The 20,430-nt window shown below is 34.9% G+C and overlaps 1 protein-coding gene across 1 annotated transcript in view; it reads left to right on the plus strand.

Annotated features, from left to right (window-relative positions):
• The window catches only part of ABRACL (ABRA C-terminal like), a 38,474-nt gene that overhangs the window by 12,694 nt on the left and 5,350 nt on the right, over positions 1 to 20,430 (plus strand). The window lies entirely within an intron of this gene.

The following is a 20,430-nucleotide window of genomic DNA, read 5'->3' on the forward strand; positions in this document are numbered from 1 at the left end:
TTATAATAACTATTTTATTTGGTATTTTTGCAAGGCAATGGGGGTTAAATGACTTGTCCAAGGTCACACAGCCAGGTAATTATTAAGTGTCTGAGGTCAGATTTGAACTCAGGTCCTCCTGACTCCAGGGTTGGTGCTCTATCCACTATGCCACCTGGCCGTCTCCAAAATTATAATCACTATTAGTGAATTTCCCTCCATCTTACTTTTCTCACTTTTCTTCTCAGGTTTTCTTTTTACCCTATTTCTGTTACCTTTTCTTTTCCTTTTACCCACCCTCTAAAACACCCTCCTGTCTCACACTTCAAATCTTATTCTTTATACCTTTTTAAAAGACCTTTCCCCACCTTATCCTCCAGGTTTCTGACTTCTCTAGAAGTTTGAAACCACATTAGTCATTTTGTGAAAGAAGAATCAGGACAAAAAGGAAAAACACTGAGAAACAAAAAAACAAAAAAAAAGTAAAAATAATATGCTTCTGAGTGGAATATTCCCATTAAAACCATTTCAGGGTTAATATTCCTAGTGAAGTCCTCTCAGGACTAAGAAATATTAAAGAAAGAACAAACTATTATTCTTAAACTATTTTTAGAAGAAAGCCCCTTGTATTCCAGACAGGTGGCTCACTCTTCTAACATTTTATTTGTTTTCCAATTATATACAATAGTAATATGTATCCATTATTTTTTGCAAGGCTCTGAATTCTTCAATCCCCCCCCCCCCACAGAAGGCTGTCTGATATCTACATTATTTCCATGCCATACATCGATGTAAATTGAATATGTTATAAGAGTAAACATAACCCCCCCTCCAAGAAGATGAGAAACCTCAAGAAGAGAGAGAGAGAGAGAGAGAGAGAGAGAGAATTGTACTTCAGTCTGTGTTTAGATTTCAATGTCTCTGTTTCTGGAGTGAGTTACTTTCTTTATCATAAGTCCACCAGAGATGTTGCTTCAATATTTTTCCCACAGTTGCTATTACTAGTTGTACCTCCACTCCATTTCTCCCCACTCTCATTTACTCTATTCTCTCTCTCTCCTTTCACTCTGGCCCTGTCCAAAAGTGTGTTGAATCTGAGTTCCCTCTCCTCTGATCTTCCCTCTCTTCTATCACCTATTCCCCCTTTCCCTCCCACCATTCCCCCTTATCCCGTCCCTTTCCTCTCATTTTTCTCTAGGGTAAGATAGATTTCCTCACCCTATGAAGTATGTATGTTATTTCATCTCTGAGCTATTTCTGATGATAATGAAGGTTCACTCATTCCCCCTTGCCTCTCCATCCCACTCCATTGAAAAAGCTTTTTCTTGACTCATGTGAAATTTCTTAGCTTCTTCTTCATCTCCTTTTCCTTCCTCCCAGTACTTTCCTTCATCATCCATTGACTCCATCTTTTTACTATATTATAGCATTATATTCTACTCCTTCCTATGTCCTGTCTATATATGCTCCTACTAACAGCTCTTATAAATGAGAAAGTTCATATGAGTTATCAACATCTTCTTCCTGTGCAGGAAGAAACAGTTCAATATCATTAAATTCCTCGTAGTTAGTCCTTCTCTTCTACTCCCTCTATGGTTCACCAGAGTTCTGTACTTGGAGATCAAACTTTCTGTTCAGCTCTGGTTATTTCAGTAGGAAAGTTTGAAAGTCCCCTGTTTCATTGAAAGTCCATCTTTTCCCCTGAAAGAGGATGTTCAGTTTTGCTGTGTAGTTGATTCTCACTTGTAAACCAAGATCTTTTGCCTTCTGGAATATCATATTCCAATCCCTACAAGCCCTTAATGTAGATACTGCCAGATGCTGTGTAATCCTGACTATGGTGCCACAGTAGTTGAATTATTTTGTTTCTGGTAGCTTTTAGAATTTTCTTTTTGATTTGGGAGTTTTGGAATTTGGCTATAATATTCCTGGGAGTTTTTCTTTTGGGATCTCTTTCAGAAGGTGACCGGTGAATTCTCTTGATTTCTATTTTTATCCTCTGCTTCTAGGATCTCAGGGCAATTTTGCTGTATTATTTCTTGAAAAATGAAGTCTAGGCTCTTCTCCTGGTCATGACTTTCAGATAACCTAATAATTTTTAAATTATTTCTTCTGGATCTGTTTCTGAGGTTGGTTGTTTTTCCAATGAGATATTTCATCACATTTTCTTCTAATTTTTGGCTTTTTTGGAAGACTTTTATTTCTTCCTGATTTCTTGCAAAGTAATCAGCTTCTTTTAGTTCCATTCTGCATTTGAAGGAGTTATTTTCTTCAGAGAGCTTTTTTTATCTCCTTTTCCAGCTGGCCAATTCTGCTTTTTAAGGCATTCTTCTCATTTGCCTTTTGGTTTTGCTTTTTTCCATTAGGCTTAAACTGGTTTTTAACATATTATTTTCAGTATTTTTTTGTATATCTTTCACCAAGCTTTTGATTTGGTTTTTCATGATTTTTCTGCATCACTCTCATTTCTCCTCCCAATTTCTCCTCTACCTCCCTTAATTGCTTTTCAAAGTCTTTTTTGAACTCATCCGTAGTCTGAGCCCATTTTCTATTTCTCTTGGAGGTTTTGGATATGGAAACTTAGATTTTGTCATCATCTGAGTATGTATTTTGATCTTTCATGGAATCAAGTAATTCTCTATGGTCAGATTCTTCTTTTTCTGTTATTTACTCATTTCCTCAACCCAAGACTAATTTGTAGCACTTCCAGGGCTTTCATTTGTTTTTATGTTGGGGAGGACATTTATTCCTCCCAGGTCTTGTGCTCTCTAGCCTGTCCTTTGATACTTAGATGTCCCAGTACTTCCCTCTGCCCTGGGGCTATAAGGCGTGATCCTGCTATTTTAGTATGGAAGTCCAAACTGCCATACCTGAGTGTAGGCAAACAGCAGAGTCCTGCCCCAGGGATAGCAGAGAAATCTGAGAAATCTCTGCCGATTTCCCTTACCATCTCTGGGGGTGCAGCGGTTTCTCCAGACTCTTGCTGCAGGTTCTGCAGCCGGTGCTGTGCTCCTCACTCCACACTCATTCTGGTGTAGCAGAGTTCTCTCATGGCCCCTTCAAGCTGTTGCCAGTGATCTCTGGGCTGGGCACTGCAACTGAGGCTTTTTTCCCAATCCCCAGTCCTGGTGAAACATACCTTTCCCGCGGAACTTCTAAGTTTTCTTGGACTGGGAAAATGTGTCACTCAGTCTTTCTGTGGGTTCTGTCCCTCTAAATTTTGGCTAGAGCTATCATTTGTTTGTTTGTTTGGAGTTTGGGGGGAAGCAGTTCCAGGGAAATGCTGCCTTCACACTGTCATCTTGCCCCCCCCCAACTTTTGATAAGACTACTTTTTTTTTTTAGGGTTTTTTTTTTTTGCAAGGCAAATGGGGTTAAGTGGCTTGCCCAAGGTCACACAGCTAGGTAATTATTAAGTGTCTGAGACTGGATTTGAACCCAGGTACTCCTGACTCCAAGGCCAGTTCTTTATCCACTATGCCACCAAGCAGCTCCCGATAAGACTACTTTTACTGACTACTAGAAGGATAGTAGACTTTTTCTTATGAGAAAAAAACTTTCATTCCAAAGATGATAAGTAGACTGTTCCTAGACAAGTTACATTACTTCAATAAAATAGTTATAATCCTGAAGATTATTCTCACCATCTGGATGATGAGGTAATATTTTATGAAAACCTTTCATTCTTTCCCTTATGGCTGGGGTAGATTTTCACAAGTAGAATGTAACTGAGTCGACAGAGAGGGACGATAGGTAGGAGGAGGGGATTGTGTTAGGCCATATAATCTTGCTTGACTGTCAATTTGGAGCAGCTCCTTGATCTTTACTACCTCTGTGAGACTTGGAGTGTGCCCTTTTCTTGAGAAAAGCCAAAATAAACTTTTCTTTTTGTTCAGAGGAGTCTATATTTTTTTAAGTGGATTTTTATCCCACAGAGCTTCAAAATGTGTTCAGATTTCTTATTTCTCTGGGTATAGTGCCCTTTCCTTTTTACTCACACAGCTACCACCCTAATTCAAACCTTCCTCACCTCTTCTTAGCTATTACAATGGACTCCTGATTGGTCTCACAACTTCAAGTCTTTCTCCTTATTCCAATCTAAATTCTATCCATCTACTAAAGTGATTTTCTAAAGTTGAGTCTATGAAATTTTCCTTTTCAATAAATTCTAATGACTTCCTGTTACCTCTAGCATCAGATAAAAACTGTTCTTTGGCTCATCTTTCACAGCCTACTAATGATGATTCTATGATTATGATGATAATAATATTTAACCTCTTTGCTTGAGTGAGACATCAAAAGTCACATGGCATGGGGGGGCAGCTAGGTGTCACAGTGGATAGAACACCAGCTCTGGAGTCAGGAGTACTTGAGTTCAAATCCAGCTTCAGACACTTAATAATTACCTAGCTGTGTGGTCTTGGGCAAGCCACTTAACCCTCAAAAGACTAAAAAAAAAAAAGTCACATGACGGAAGGAACATACCCATATGCTTGGTGAAATTTTGAATCTTACAGGTAGTTATCTGCTCAAAGATCTAGCCTTCATTGACCTATCATGTTGCCTAAAATACTACTATCAGAGATTTGTTTTGGAGAGTTGATGTGACCTCTTTAAAAATATTAATGCTTTAAGCATTGTAAATTCACACTTTTTTATTAAAGGTATTATTTGAGTTTTATAATTTCCCCCCAATTAAATTCACACTTTTGAATTGATTTAATCAATTAGTTAGTAAGTCATCTAATTTAGCATTAAGTGCCTTCTGCATGCCAAACATTTTCCTTGCTATTAGCTGAGATATCCATATTGAAGAGATGTAACTGGTTATGTCTACATGTGTAGAGATTCAGATTTAATGTGCTTTACATTCTCTCTCCAACTCCTTTTCCAGCTTTATTTCATAATATCTATGTCAGATTATAATAACAATATTATCACATTGTAGAGTAGGCAAAGCACTTTATACATTACCTCCTTTGATCTTTATTTAAACTCTGTGAGGTAGGTGCTACTCTTACCCCATCTTACTGATAAGGAAACTGAGGCAGGGAGAGGCTATGTGACTCAGGGTCACATACCTGGTCAGTGCTTGAGGCCAGATTTGTACACAGGTCTTGTGTAGACTCAAAGAGTTCCATGATTTAACCATTATGCCATCTACTTGCTCACTAGTGTCCTTCTACCATACCTCCAATTCCTTTACTCTTCTTTTAAGGCCTGACTCAGATGTCATCTTCTCTCTGAAATTTTCCCTGATTCCCTAAGCTAAAATTAACATGACACAAAAGAAAATGTGACAAGAAAAATCCAGAGTATTCTAAAAATATCTGAGGAAATAAAGAACATTTTTAATTTCTCCTTATCATAGTTTTTTAAAATGTGATATTCATTTGTGATATTCCCTTTATAAGTATTATCTCTTTTTATCTTGTGCCTTCCCATTAACCAGCTCAGAACTCTATACATAGGTACTATTTTATAAATGTATGTTGTTTTGAATTTTGGAGCATAGGGCTAGTCTTTGAGGTCAAATTTGATGGGAAGGGAATCCTTCAGATTTTGTGTGTATGTGTGTTTGTGTGTGTGTGTGTGTGCACACGCATGTGTGCAAGTGTGCATGCATGGGGTGAATGGGAGAATAGAGTGAGGACTCTGGGTAGCCAAAAGCATTAGGGCATAAGGTATCTGGGAAAAGGAAGAGCAAAGGAAAACTATAGATATGAGCCCATTGCAAGAAGGAAAGGATGGTGTCTATCAGAGACAACATTTTGTCGATTTTGCTTTCTTTCTAAGACTTGGGAAGTGCAGTACGAATATTTTTTTCTTTATAGGATTATTACCTTAATGCCACCATCTTGGTTCCTGAGTCAGTGCCAGCTGTGCCACAGAGAAGTTCACATACACACATGTGGAGATGATGGAATGATGCTATAGTTTAGACTTAGAGAATCCATTAGATAGTGCAAATTCTACCAAATTCTATGAACTGGTAAGGACTTTAAAGACCACCTAAACCTTATTTAGAGACCACAACCCTTATTTTTAGTTGAAGAAACTGAGGTGTGAGAGGAATATTTCCAATAAAACCATTTCAGGGTTATTATTCCTAGTGAAGTCCTCTCAGGATTAAGAAATATTAAAGAAAGAACAAACTATTATTCTTAAACTATTTCTAGAAGAAAGTCCCTTGTATTCCAAACAGGTGGCTCACTCTTGTAACTTTTGATAAAACTACTTTTACTGACTACTAGAAGGATAATAGATTTTTCCCATGAGAAAAACCTTTCATTCCAAAGATGATAAGTAGACCATTCCTAGACCTTGTGTTCCAAGACAAGTTACATTACTTCAATAAGACAGTTAGAATCCTGAAGGTTACTCTCATCATCTGGATGATGAAGTAATATTTTATGAAAACCTTTCATTCTTTCCTTTATGGCTGGGGTAGATTTTCACAAGTAGAATGTAACTGAGTCGACAGAGAGGGACGATAGGTAGGAGGAGGGGATTGTGTTAGGCCATATAATCTTGCTTGACTGTCAATTTGGAGCAGCTCCTTGATCTTTACTACCTTTGTGAAACTTGGAGTATGCCCTTTTCTTCAGAAAAGTCAAAATACTTTTCTTTTTGATCAGAGGAGTCTATATTTTTTAAGTAGATTTTTAATCCCCCACAGGTGTAAGAAAGAGCCTGCCCAAAATCCTACAGGGTTGTATTGAACCAAAGAGCTCTGATTCTATAGGTATCTATTGTTCTTTCTACTTTCTGAATAGCAACCATTGCCTAGTACAGTGTTTTCCAATGTGGGATTCATATACCGCAGGAACTGTTCAAGATGATACATTGGGATAAGGGAAGAAAATATTTCAACTTATATTTTAAAAAATAAGCTTAACTAATATTTAATATGTTGATTGGTCAGTTGGTCATGTATCACATGCCTGAGGGATGTCTGAATTCCACAACACAAAGGGATTGACAATTGTACTCTAACTCATTTATCCAGTTTTAAAGTATGTCAACATATTGATGCATATCAGTTCAGCAGATTTACAAATTCACAGTTTGCAAAAATATAGTTTATGTATATCAGTTCAATCAATTTACAAATTATATTATTTAGTTTTAACTAGAACTATCCCTTACAAAATGAACAAGTGACTTTTAAGATTATTGAAAAGAAAACAAAAGATTGAAGATCAATCAGTCAATAAATAAGAACCTTTTCCATGCCAGATACTGTACTAAGCACAAAATAATACTAATAATGTGAACATAAGAAAACGACTGAACTGATGCTTCTTCTAACATGAGCTTTTTTGTCAGCCATATTACAATGTGAAAACCTAATCAGATCTGGCAAGTTCAACAATACAATATAGAAATTACCAAGAAAATTATTTGAAATATGGATTTTTGTTCATTTTTGGTAAGGATAAACCTCACCCTAAGTATATAGTACCTTGAGATAGTAGTTTTCCAATGAATCTTTTTTGCCAAAAATGATCTGAATGTATTAGTTATAAAAATTCTCTTATCTACCTACTTTAAAAACCTCGGAGGCTGAATTTTTGAATCTTTTTTAAGAATCTTCCAAAAAGTGACATTCAGGAGATTTGAACCCACTTGTTAAAAATATTAAAATGCATCACCTTCTGGTTAGTTTGCAAGAATAAGTGATTGACATCAAGAAAGATGAAAATTTACTAGCTTGAACAAAATATTTCATTTTGGTGGATGAAATTGAAAAACAAGAGTATCATGATATAGTAAGCATAGTCAGTGATACACATATATCTCCCATTTGAATGTATATATCTTTCTGAGGCGTTTTCAGTTATAATAATCCTTAAAATCAAATACTGAATAATTGTACTTGGGGCCAGATCATAGAACTGTTTTATCAAAAATTGTTAAATGGACATTTAAAAACACTTTGATCTCACTAAAAATTGTATTTTTGTGAGAATAAAAGAAGTTTGGTATTGGTAATAAAATTAAAAATTAAAATTGTTTCTTTCATCTTTATCTTGCCTTTAAAAATTTCCTTTTTCTATGTTTCAGTATGTATATAATATTTTAGAACATTAATGCATGCATATAAATTTCAAATTCTATACTTGTACAGGGAATATACTTGGAAGTTTTTATGCCATCAAAAAATTTGGAAATAGTCAATTCAATAAAGTATAATTTCATTGAGGTACTATATATATATTATATATATACAAAAGGGCAACTTTAATAAAAATATTTTAAAAAGAACTAATTTATAATAATGGTTGGTTTTTACCATGATGTTTAAAAAAAATTGAAGGAGTTTTGGCCTGTGATTTTGTCAGTGTAGGAAACTTCAGATTTGGAAACTGTTTCCATTATGAAAAATCAGCAATTTATTTATAATTTATAATCTTAGAATGTCTCTCTCAGATGTAAAATTGTTGATATAGTCAGTATTTATCAGAGACAGAACTTAAAGTCAGAAAACCTGATTTTATTTGTGATCATTATTAATTATGAGAGCTGTTATACTTAATTAGTTGAATTAACTATGATACTAGACTTAGTTTTTCTCATCTGTAAAATGGGGATAATAGCACATGCACTGCTAACATCATAGGCTTGTGGGGAAAACTGCAAATATAATAATATGTATAAATCTGAGTTGATGTTATTATTTTAAGTAAGTCCTTCATAGATTAATTGGGTTTTAGATAGATACAGTTAAAGTTTTGTATTGTATTAAATGTGAAACTCTAAAGTGACAGCTTTCACCTAAATATCATGGGAGATGGCAATTATTCCTTTCATCATTTTACATAAAATATGGTCATAGGTTAATATATTTAGACATAAAAGGGACCTCAGATGTCATCAGGGCTACCCCCGCCCCTAGCTCTGCAGATTAAGAAGCTGAGGCCTGAAGTGGTAAAAAATAATTGAATTGTTACCATTCAAGTAAGCTAACTTCCATTTTATGCTATGTAAAGAGATTGCAATCTTGGGGCCCGTAATAATGGGAATAAAACAATTGTTCACTGATGATGGGTTTACATGGTGAGTCCTACTGAAATGAATGATCATTCTATTTTTTGAATAATATAGATCTAAGGACTTTTTTTGCCCATTTATCACTGGTTGATAGGTAAGTAGTGAATAAGACATTACATGCTATTTATGCTTAATTATCACTAGTTACACTTCTTGGATAAAAATTCTTGTGCCTTGATCATGTCTTTTGATTACCATTTCTCCTCTTTCTAGATTTTCCAGGTCCAAATTTGTTTCACAGATAATGTGCCAAATTGTTTTTGTTTATTCAAGGTAATGGGGTCAAGTGATTTGCCCGTGGTCACTAAGCTAAGTAATTTTTAAGTGTCTGAGGTGGGATTTGTACTCAAATCCTCCTGACTCCAGGGCTGGTGCTCAATCTACAGTACCACCTAGCTGCCCCCCAACTTGTATTAAAAATCAAAACCTTTGATATTATATAAACATTTATGAGGTCAGGGAAAGGTCTTATTTACACTTTGTATTGATTACTCCCAGAACCTAGCTTGGGGCTATATATTCTGTAGGCCCTTGATTCATGAATATTGAATTTAATTTGTTCTATATTTCCCTTAGCCACTAGTTTTCTTATTTTACTAGGCTATTAATAAAGAGAAAGGTATACTTATTTTTAAAAAAGTTAAAGAAGTAATTCTGCTGTCTGAAGCAGCTTGTCTTTTTTTAAATCAAAAAAACAAAAGCATTTTTAATCAAAAATAGCAATAACAAAAAATAAACCAGACCCACTTGTCTACTTTCATTTCATTATTTCCTTTCAATTTATATTACAAAAACAGATTGGAAGCTGAAGTCTACTCAGAAGAGCCTCTAGGTACTACTCCTTAATAAATCTGACATGATAAACTACTGACTAATTCTTTTTTATGATCACTAGTTATTGTTTTTCCCCCTCATTATCCAAGTTTTCTCTATCAAGTTCCATTTACTTCATGAAGCCTCCCCCATTTGATTGTAGTACACATTATCTCTTTTCCTTAAATTCCTATAGTATTTAATAACTATAATGCAATTTACATCAGTATATAAAAGAATTTTAAAAGAAAGAGAAAAAAAGTTCTACAAAATTAACCAACACATTAACCAAGTTGGATAGCAAAATATTATGTTCCATAGTCAAAGTATGTACTTTTGCAAAGAAAGGTGTGGAGTATAGTTTCTCATTTCTCTGTGACCTAGTTAAGCCTATATAAATGCGTTGCATTCAGTTTTGCTTTTTGTCCTTTCCATTTACATTGTTGTAGCTATTGTATATATTGTTTTATTGCTTTGGCTTTCTTCACTTTGCAGCAGTCTATATGAATCTTTCTGTAGTTCACTGAATATTATATTACATCCATGCACTACAATCTGTTTAGCCATTCACTAACTACTGAGCAACTACTTTGTTTATAGTTCTTTGCTGCTACCAAAAAAACTTATGAAAAATTTGATGTAACAGATATTTCTATGTTTGACTTCATATCCAGAACTTAGTTATCTCTTTTTAAAAGTATAATTTTCAAAATATTCTCTAGAGTAAATGGAACAATTCATAGCTTTACCAATTGTGAACAAGTTTACCTTGATGTCTTTATACAGTACTTCTAAGATTAATTCTTTTGTCACTTTGCCAATTTACAGAATCTGAGGTGAAACTTCAACATTATTTTGCTTAATATTTCTCATATTAGTAGTATTTTGGAGAGGTCTTTCTTGTTATTGTTTATAATTTAAAATTCTTCTTTTGAAAACTCCTTGTTTATATTCTTGGACTACTTGTCCATTGAGGAATGTCTCTTGTTCTTAGGTATTTCTGTTTGTTGTCTCTATATCTTAGATATCAGACACTTAAAAATTTTTTTATTTAAAGATTTTTTTTCCCAGTTGACACTTCTCCTTTCTTGTTGCATTAATTCACAAAATAGAGTCTAGCACATAATAAGCACTTTAATAAATACATATTGACTTGCTGACTTTATTATTTTCTACTACATTATATTTAATTTGTGCTTGTATTATAAGGATCTAGAAGTGAGGACTATACCTATTTATCTTTGGGCCCAGACTTACCTATCATAGAGATGGTACATATTAGATGCTAAACAAATGCTTATTAGCTATTTGTACAAATGAATGCAACTATAGCTAAGGTTGCTCCATGAGGCTCTGTTAAGTTTGATTTGCTCCATGGTCATAATGTCCTAACACCCATCCTACTACTAATATTATTAATTTGAAAGGGAGATGTTGATCATGAAGGGAATTGAACAACAAAGTGGATGACTCAGTTCACTCTTATCACCCCTGTTGCTTTCCCAACAGTATTAATATTATTGCATTCATAGATGTAAGATACGATGACAGAGATTGTTTATTATTTATTTTAATATTTCCCTTAACACTTTACTCAATATTACACACCATAGACCCTTAATAAATATTAATTGAAGGGATGAGTAAATAGATAGTAAGCCATAAAAATTATTGGCTTCTTTTTCATCTTTAATCTTTCACCAGTTGCTAACATCACAATCTGATTTTGCCCTTTATCATTTGTATATGATTATTTCCAAAAAATAATTCAAAATTTCTTGAGTTTTGAGGTTTCCAAAACATGGTGTCTGTGCACATCTGGACTGTCCTGGAGAGCTAAGACTTAATGTTACTACTTCTTGTTCAAATTCTAAAGGATGATTTTGACTGTTGTACAATGCAAGAAATAGATTCTAATGAATGTCATTTGCATGACAAAACTCTCTTTGTGAGTGCATACAATCAAACAGCTGCAGCTTTTTTTCTTATTCTTGCAAATCATTACATATACCATATGTCCACAGTGAAAGGATCTTTCCATGTGAAAACATTTTGAAAGTTAAAAAAGTATTCTACAAATGTTAGGCATCCCACATTATGTTAACAGTTGTGCAAATGTCAGGGCCTGTGGAGCTACTATTAGACAGCACCCTAATGTAGTTGAATCCTGTTAGAATTCTGGAGTTTGGAATGGAGAGAAGATAATACCACTTAGCTTGGCCTTGTCCATATCTGTGATTTTATCAGCAAAGGTAATTCGTCATGTGGAAATTGCCTCCAATGATGCAGATTGAGTTGGCTAGAACTTATAGGTCTTGACCCCATCATCCTGTGCTCCCCTCTCATTATGCTCCCTGACTGATTCCCCACCTATAATAATAACACAAAATAAGGTGTGGACATGTCCTATTTTGTACCCAAATCTGAGAGTTTTCATAACCATAATATCCTATCTTCCACAGACTAACAATGCAACTTAAGATCTGTCCTAGAGCCCTATTACCATTCAACTCTAGATACTCTCTCCATGCTCCTTTCAATTACTCTAAACCTTATATAAGCACTGCTCCCTCCCAAAAAGTTGTGCCAGAACAGGAGAGTCATCCATGTTGGTGAGCTCAATAAGAACAGCATTCAAATTTTTTGTCTGGTTACCTGGCTATTTCCATTCTAAATTTGGGAGTGGGGACCCAGAAGTCTCACACACTCAGAATATCCCTTGTAGTGGGAATTTGGTAAATAGTTTTTTTTCTTCCAATGATGGGTGAGTTCAGTTTGGAAGCTGGTATCTTTGATAGTAACTGAACCCACCCCAGAGATTACTGTAACAACCTTGCCAGTGAGAACTTAAGCCTAATTCATCTATGCTTGTGAGCTGTATTGGTATTTTGGAATCTTAAGTCATTTCCCTGGACAGGGTCATCTTTGGCCATTGACTGACCTGATCCTTGTTCACGGACAGGCTTCCCTGAGGATGGATTTGATCCACGAATTGACTTCCTGCTCTGGCACTCAGACTTGTGGCAGTCACACTGGGACTCCCTTGAACCTGGCACTATGAAGTTAGCCACATTTCTATGCATCATGAACTATCAGGAGGAATTTTCTTGGGCAGATTTCACCCCTAGTGTATGAGTAGCTGATCAAAACTGGAAGGTCTGTTGTATCTTGCCTTCTGTGTTCCTTCCATAGGTGTACTGATATCACAGACCTGTTTTTGTTGTTTGTCATATAATGGGTTTCAGTGCTTTAGAACCTACTGTGGGGATGGCTGCAGAAAATATTTAAACTTTTTGACTGCAGAGCCACTAAATACAAAAGTAATTGGTGGGAAGATTCAATATTGTATTTTCTCTTGGAAGACCCATTCGACCTGACCAAATTAGTTATCTTCTGAGGGACTATTAAAACTAAATGCCCATGTCAGATGGACTTCCATTTTTTAAATGGTAGAAGGTCACCAAAAAGAACATTGATTCCATTCCAGCTCCCTGGATGAGAAAGAAAAGAAATTAAAGGAGCACATTAAGGCCCTTAAAAATAAGAATCCTGACCTTCTATGTCTCTTATATCTACTAATCTCTCAGTTATCAAAGGAATGTCCCTTCTAATCCCAGAGGATCTCCTAGATTTGTGGTTGCCCTCTCCACCTCCTCTGTTTGCCTGTCTTTCCCAGGATAAAAATGCCCCCAGCTCAGGTTCCATTACACCTTCCACTAAGTCCACCAAAATCACAATGAAGCACTAAGTAGAGGCTAAAACTGAGGGAGTAGTTCCTAAAATCCTCAGGAATTTCCCCAATCCACTGAACCTCCCCATCTTGTACATATCCCAGGGTCCCTCAATGAATTTTATGCTTGAGAGTCTCATTTTTCCAAATTACAAAAAAAAAATGAGGAATTTATTTACTGAGCAATTGAAAGTTTTATTTGAGCCCCACAGGCTAACCTGGGCCAATACCATTAATGGTGATTCTGATTGGCAATGATCTCTGGACTCAGGTCCAAGTAAAGTAAACCTGGCCTAGGGAACCCTCTCAGGACCTGACTAACATAGAGTGGACACAAGAAGGTCCTATAAGAGTTGAAGGAATTATTTCCTAATTAGTTAAATTGGGGTGAAAATAGTTATGATCAGCATTCTAGAATTTATTTTGCCCTGCTACAATGCTATTTTTTGCAACCATAGCAGCTTCCAAGAGGCAAAAGAGAGTTTATAGACTCGTTTTTGTAAATGGTCTCAAGGAGCCCTTGTATTCCAACTGCCAGAAATGTTCGCTTACCCTCCCTGAAGTCACTTTGAAAAAAAGTCCTCACATGTCTTCTAGTCTATTTGAACAAAATAAGTCTAAAAAAAGAGAAAAGAGCGGAAATTAGTCATATTACTGATTCAATCCCTGGAGGAAGAAGGAACAGCATCTTCCTGCTAATCTTTCCAAACCTCCTTTGCCTTTAGCAAGTGAGGAACCACTCCCTCAGGACATGTGTGACTACTGCTATCTGTACAGTTATTGGAAAAAATGAATGTCTCTAGCTCCCATGAAAAACTACTGATGGTAGACAATCTAGCATTTGGTCTTCAGTGACAAGACCATCCTGTTGTTCCCTTCATTGATCAAGCTGTCATATTTGTAGGAATTGAGGGTCAATCAAATAAGATATTTATAATACCTTGCACAGTCTTGTACATAGAAGGTAGTGTATAAATGCTTATTCCTGTCTCCATAGAAAATTTTAATACACAATATTATCAGTACATTAGATAGGTACAAACAAAATACTTTCTGTGGTCTAAGGAGGAAAAGTTTTTCTACTGATAGAGGTGATGGATATCATGGAATAAGTTGCTTTTGGGTTGAGTTTTCAAGGATAGGTAGAAATACAACAGGTAAAGATGGGGAAGAAGGGAATTTCTAACAGTGAATTATATATGAAATTATATATTGCATATATTATTATATGTCACATATGTATCATAGTGCATATAGTATATATTACACATATTGCATATATTGCATATTGTGTACTAAAAGTAGGTAAGTGCACAGATTGTCTTTAGGGGAACAAGAATATTCCATTTAAACTAGAGTTCAGAGTGTCTAGAGGTGAGTAGCATGAAATAATGCTAGAAAGACAGGGCTGCAATCAGATTGTGAATGGTCTTGTTGCCAGGCAAAGAAAGGATGGTATTGATTACTAATATTAATTAATTTATTATTAATGGATAATTAATAAAGATCATTAATAATAATAATAATAATCTTTTCCAAGATTATTGGAAGGCAAGACTGCCTTCTGTGGGAGGGTTGGAGGGAGGGAAGGGAAGGTAGGAAAAAAATTGTAAAATTCAAAACCTTAACAAAAAAAATGATAGGTAGAAACTACTATTGTATATACTTGGAAAATCAATAAAATATTTATTTAAAAATAATAACCTTTTCCAAGTAGTATATCTGTATTCTAACACTGGCCTTCTGAAAAAAGAAAATCTTAATTCAAATACAGAGATGTAAATACCAGTCATATTACACTTAGAATGTCAGTAACTGATGATGAAAATTTGAAGAACCTCGGCCATATAGTATCAATCAGCGTTTATTAAGTTCCTACTATGTGTTAAGTTCTAGGAGGACAGAACTCAAAGAAAGTACCTGGACTTTTCTCCCACACACACTTCTCTTTCCCTATTCCTCCCCATCTCTTAGGACTCAGAATGTTACGCTATTTTTCTCATCTCATATTTCAAACCTGTATATTTGTGATATACCGATTTATACATATCTATTATTGTTTCAGTCTTTCTATAACAGTGAATAGCTCTCGGGCTGCTTACCAAGAGCTGTCAGATAGCAATTCCTTAGGTCAATTGTTCAGATGTTGTATGTCTGTGTGTGTGTGTGTGTGTGTGTGTGTGTGTGTGTGAGAGAGAGAGAGAGAGAGAGAGAGAGAGAGAGAGAGAATTTTTAAATACAGAGAGTTACTACCTTTATTTTCACAGATGAAATCTAGTTTTTAATATATGAAATAGGAGGTGTAACTCAAACTAATTTAGCTGATTGTTTATGTGATAAACTTTTATTCTTTGAATTAAAGATTAAAACATGTTATGATGATATTAGAAACATAGAATTTAGAACTGCTTAGAGAGCATCTCATGCAACCCCCCCCTTTATTTTCCTTTAAAAATGATATGATACCTTTTGTTTTTAATATAAATACCACTTTCTCAAAATATCCCACTCCAACCAGAGACCCCGTCTGTTGTAACAAGGACAAACAGTTAAACAGAACTGACACACGTTTCTGAGAACATGTGAAATAGAGAAGGGAAGAATGTTTCCTTTGCCCTCCCAATCCCCTTATTTTAAATGTGAGCAAAATTAGCTCCTGAAAGGTTAATTGACTTGTATTCCAATACAATCCAGCAAGATTTTATGAGGTACCACTCTGTACAGGCATTGTACTATGGAACCAAAGATAAAATGTTAGTTTGTGCCCTCATTTTTGATCAAGGGGATACATAATGCAAACAGATAAAGCACATACAGGATAGATAATTGAAAAAAGTTTTGGTCTCAAGGAGCATTACTAGCCAGGGGAATCAGGAAAGGCTTTCCTTAGAATAAAGTCCCTGAGCTGAGCCATGAAGGAAACTAGGAATTTTGAGAAAGGTTGAGATATACATTCTAGACACAGAGAAAGACATGAAGGCTGATGGCAGTCAAAATTTGAGCCTGATTTTTTTTCAGTATATTTTTATTTATTTCATCACTTATTTCTCAATTACATATAAAATATTTTAAAGTTCATTTTTTAAAACTAAGTTCCAAATTCTCTCCCACCCATTCCCCTCCTTGAGAAAGTAAGCAATTTACTATCAATTATATGTGTGAAGTCATATAAAATTTTTCCATATTAGCCATATTGTAAAAGAAAACACAATAAAAGGAGAAAAATAAAGTTTGCTTTTTTTTTAAAAAGTATGCTTCAATTTTCTTTCAGAGTTCATCAGTTCCTGGAGGTGAACAGTATTTTTCATTATGAGTCTTTTAAAATTGTCTTGGAGCGTTTTTCACGGTTGATCAACTTTAATATTGCTATTACTGTGTACAATGTTCTTTTGGTTCCACTCACTTCAATTTGCCTGAGTTCATTAGTGTCTTTCCAGAAATGGAATTTTTTGACTCTAAATCCATCTTTCAAGGATAGTTTAGTCCATTATTCCATTTCATGCACCTCTAGTAAAGACCTCTTATTTAGGTTATTTTCATTGTTTTATTTTTAAAGATTAATGTTTTGACAAGGATACCTACCTATAAGGGGGGTAAAGGACATTTTGCAGTTTTAAGAACATTTTGAGAAAAACCACAAAATCTCTATTGGTGTTCACATACTTTCCATCTACTCTTTATGTATCTTGCACATACCTATTTATGTGAAATACATTTTTGTCTTCCTCAGTAGAATGTAAGTTCTTATCAAAGAAACAATAAAAGGACCTATCTATACAAAAATATGGTAGCTTTTTTGTGATGAAAAAGAGAGTCAACAAATTAAGGGGGTTGTTTATTCACTTAGGAATGACTGAACATGTTATATTATATGAATGTGATAGAAAACTAGTGTTCTATAAGAAATGAGAAGGGGATGTTTTCAGGAAAATTTGGGAAAGCTTATATGAACTGATAAAAAGTGAAGTGAGTAGAACAAGAAGAACAATCTATATAGTAACAGCAATATTGTAAAGATAATCAACTATGAAAAATCAATAACTTTGATCAATACAGTAATATACCACAACTTCAAAGAACTCATGATGCAAAATGCTATCTCCAGATAGGAAACTGATGGTCCCAGAGTAAAAACTAAAGCATATTTTTTCCCCATCCTTATTTTCCTTTTTCCCCCCTGAAATATGGCTAATGCTTACGTATGTTTTATATGACTTCCTATATATAATAGCTTTTATTTTTCTTCTCAGTGATTGAAAGGAGGAAAGGGAGTTAAGGGAGGGAGAAAAATTTGGAAAATAAAAAAATAAAAATAAAATAATAACAAATAAGAATGCAAACACCTTGAAGGCAAGGGTTGATTTTGCTTTTACTGTGTATTCCTAACACTTAGAGCAGTGCCTGGCACATTGATAAATGCTTATTGATTAGTTGATTCGTATTATCCACAGGTATAAGTGAAACTGAAAAGAACAGCTAGTTCTCTCCTTTCATTGTAAAGTTGAAGACATGGTTTTCATGTTAAAAAGCCTTCCTTGAGAAAAATAGTATAATCTTAGAGGTCATCTTGAGCTTAGCCATAAAATCAGCAAAGTCAGAAATCTAGCAGAAACCTATAATTTTCTATCTAATTAAATAAGTAAATTCAATAAGAATATTTTGAAAAGTGGTAAGGAGATACAAAGGAAATAATCACAAGATCATAGATCTTGAACTGGAAGGGAATTCAAGTCATCTCATTGAACCCCTTCATTTTACAGATGAGGAAATTGAGACTCAGAGACATTAAAACATAAATAAATTTCTCTACTTGGAAGAATCTTACATTCCAGTTATCAAAGATTGTATATAAGAAACATTCCAATTATTATATACTGTAAGAGGTGATAGGTATATAGAGAAAATGAAAATAGGACCTGCCTTCAGAGAGCTTTTAAGGATTATATATTTAAAGAAAGTTGTCTCATATGTAAAAATGTACTGGAAAAGAAAATGGCAAACTACTCCAATAACTTTACCAGTGAAACCCTAAATGTAGTCATGAAAATCAGAAATGACTGAACAACTACAAAAAGGCAAGAAGAAACCACCAGAGCTTCTTGTGAAGGAGGTAACATTGTCAGAATTGCATTTAAGGTCTATCAGTTTAGCAAGTACATTGAGGATTCATTGGAGAGAGGAGACTGGTAGGGGAGAGAGACCAATTAGAAGACTATACAACAATCTGGGAAAGAAGTGACTAGTGGGGGCAGCTAGGTGGTGTAGTGGATAAAGCACCTGGAGTCAGGAGTACCTGGGTTCAAATCTGGTCTCAGACACTTAATAATTACCTAGCTGTGTGGCTTTGGGCAAGCCACTTAACCCCACTTGCCTTGCAAAAAAAAAACAACCTAAAAAAAAAGAAGTGACTAGTGTCTGAACCAGGGTGATGGCTGATTAATGAGGAGAATGAGACAGACACAAAAGATGTTTCAGAGGTAGAATCAACAAAATTTAGCAACCTGCTTGATATGCAGGTTGAATAAATGTGATAAGGATGACTCATATTGTGAACCTCAATGACTTTAAGAGCTGTGGTACTCCCCAGCAGAAATGGTAAATTTAGGAAAATGAGAGAATTTTGAGGGAAAGGTAATGAATACTGTATGGTATATATTGAGTTTGAACTGCCAGTTGGAGACGATTCAGATGATTCAGAACAGGAAATCAGGAAAGAGAGTAGGACTGGGTATAGAGATAAATATAGATCTGTGAGACATCTGTATAGAGATGATATTTGAACCCATGGAAGTTGATGAGATCACCATTAGAAAGAATATAGAGAAAAAAATAAGTGGGCCCAGGATAAAATGCTACCAATTTATCTATGCTGGAAGTATGTGGAAGAGGGGTAATGAGAAAGAAAGGAGGAGAACTGAAAAAGAAAAATGTTGTGAAAACTCAGGAATATCTAAGATGGGCAGCAACAGCAAAATACCACAGAGAGATCACTGGCAAACTTAGAAAGAATAGTTTCAATTAATTGTAAAGCAGGTTTGCAAGGGATTGAGAGAAATTAGAAGAAAACGAGAGTAGAGGAATTGGGTGTATACAGTTTTGCTGTGGAGGGAAAGAGAGATATAGATTGATAGTTTAAGAGGATGGTATGATCAAGCAAAGGGTTTTAAATGATGGAGAAGATCTGAGCATATTTGTTAGCAGAAGGGAAGTAATCTTTGGATTGAAAATTAGAACAAGATATAATATGATTGAAGGAACAAGTTCCTGGGAGAGAAGGAAAGAGACTGGATCAAAGTTAACAGCAGAAGAATTGGCATTAGCAAGGAGAAGATCCAACTTTGCTCTGAGACTAGATCAAAGAAGACAGGAGGATGATGTAAAAATGATTTGAAGTGTCTAATTCAGGATGTGCTCTCTGCCATATTCCTCCCTGCTGTTCCTTTTCTCACTTGAGTATATCTTCTTGATACATCACTACTCTCTTCAGTCTTTTTATCTATTTTGTTTCTTTTGAATAAGACACAACCTTTCATCTTCATATTCCAGATATGTCACATCAGAATAGTTAGCAATACCTATCAAGCCAAATTGATTTCCTTGCATTAAGATATCAGATTACTTTGTATATAGTCCACAATCTGCAAATGTGTAAAAACATCTGAGACTATAGTGGCCCTTCTTGGACATTGCCTTTGGTAAATTACCAGACCTCACAGATGATAATATTCCTTTGTCATACTTGTTATTGTCTTTGGTTACTGGTTTAGGAGAAACATGCCAGTCATTCTCTTTTTCACCTAAGCAGCAAAATGGTATAATGAATAGAATACTGATCCTGAAGACAGGAAAAACCT

The sequence above is a fragment of the Macrotis lagotis genome, chromosome 5, assembly GCF_037893015.1.
Source record: "Macrotis lagotis isolate mMagLag1 chromosome 5, bilby.v1.9.chrom.fasta, whole genome shotgun sequence".
Taxonomy (NCBI): Eukaryota; Metazoa; Chordata; class Mammalia; order Peramelemorphia; family Peramelidae; genus Macrotis; species Macrotis lagotis.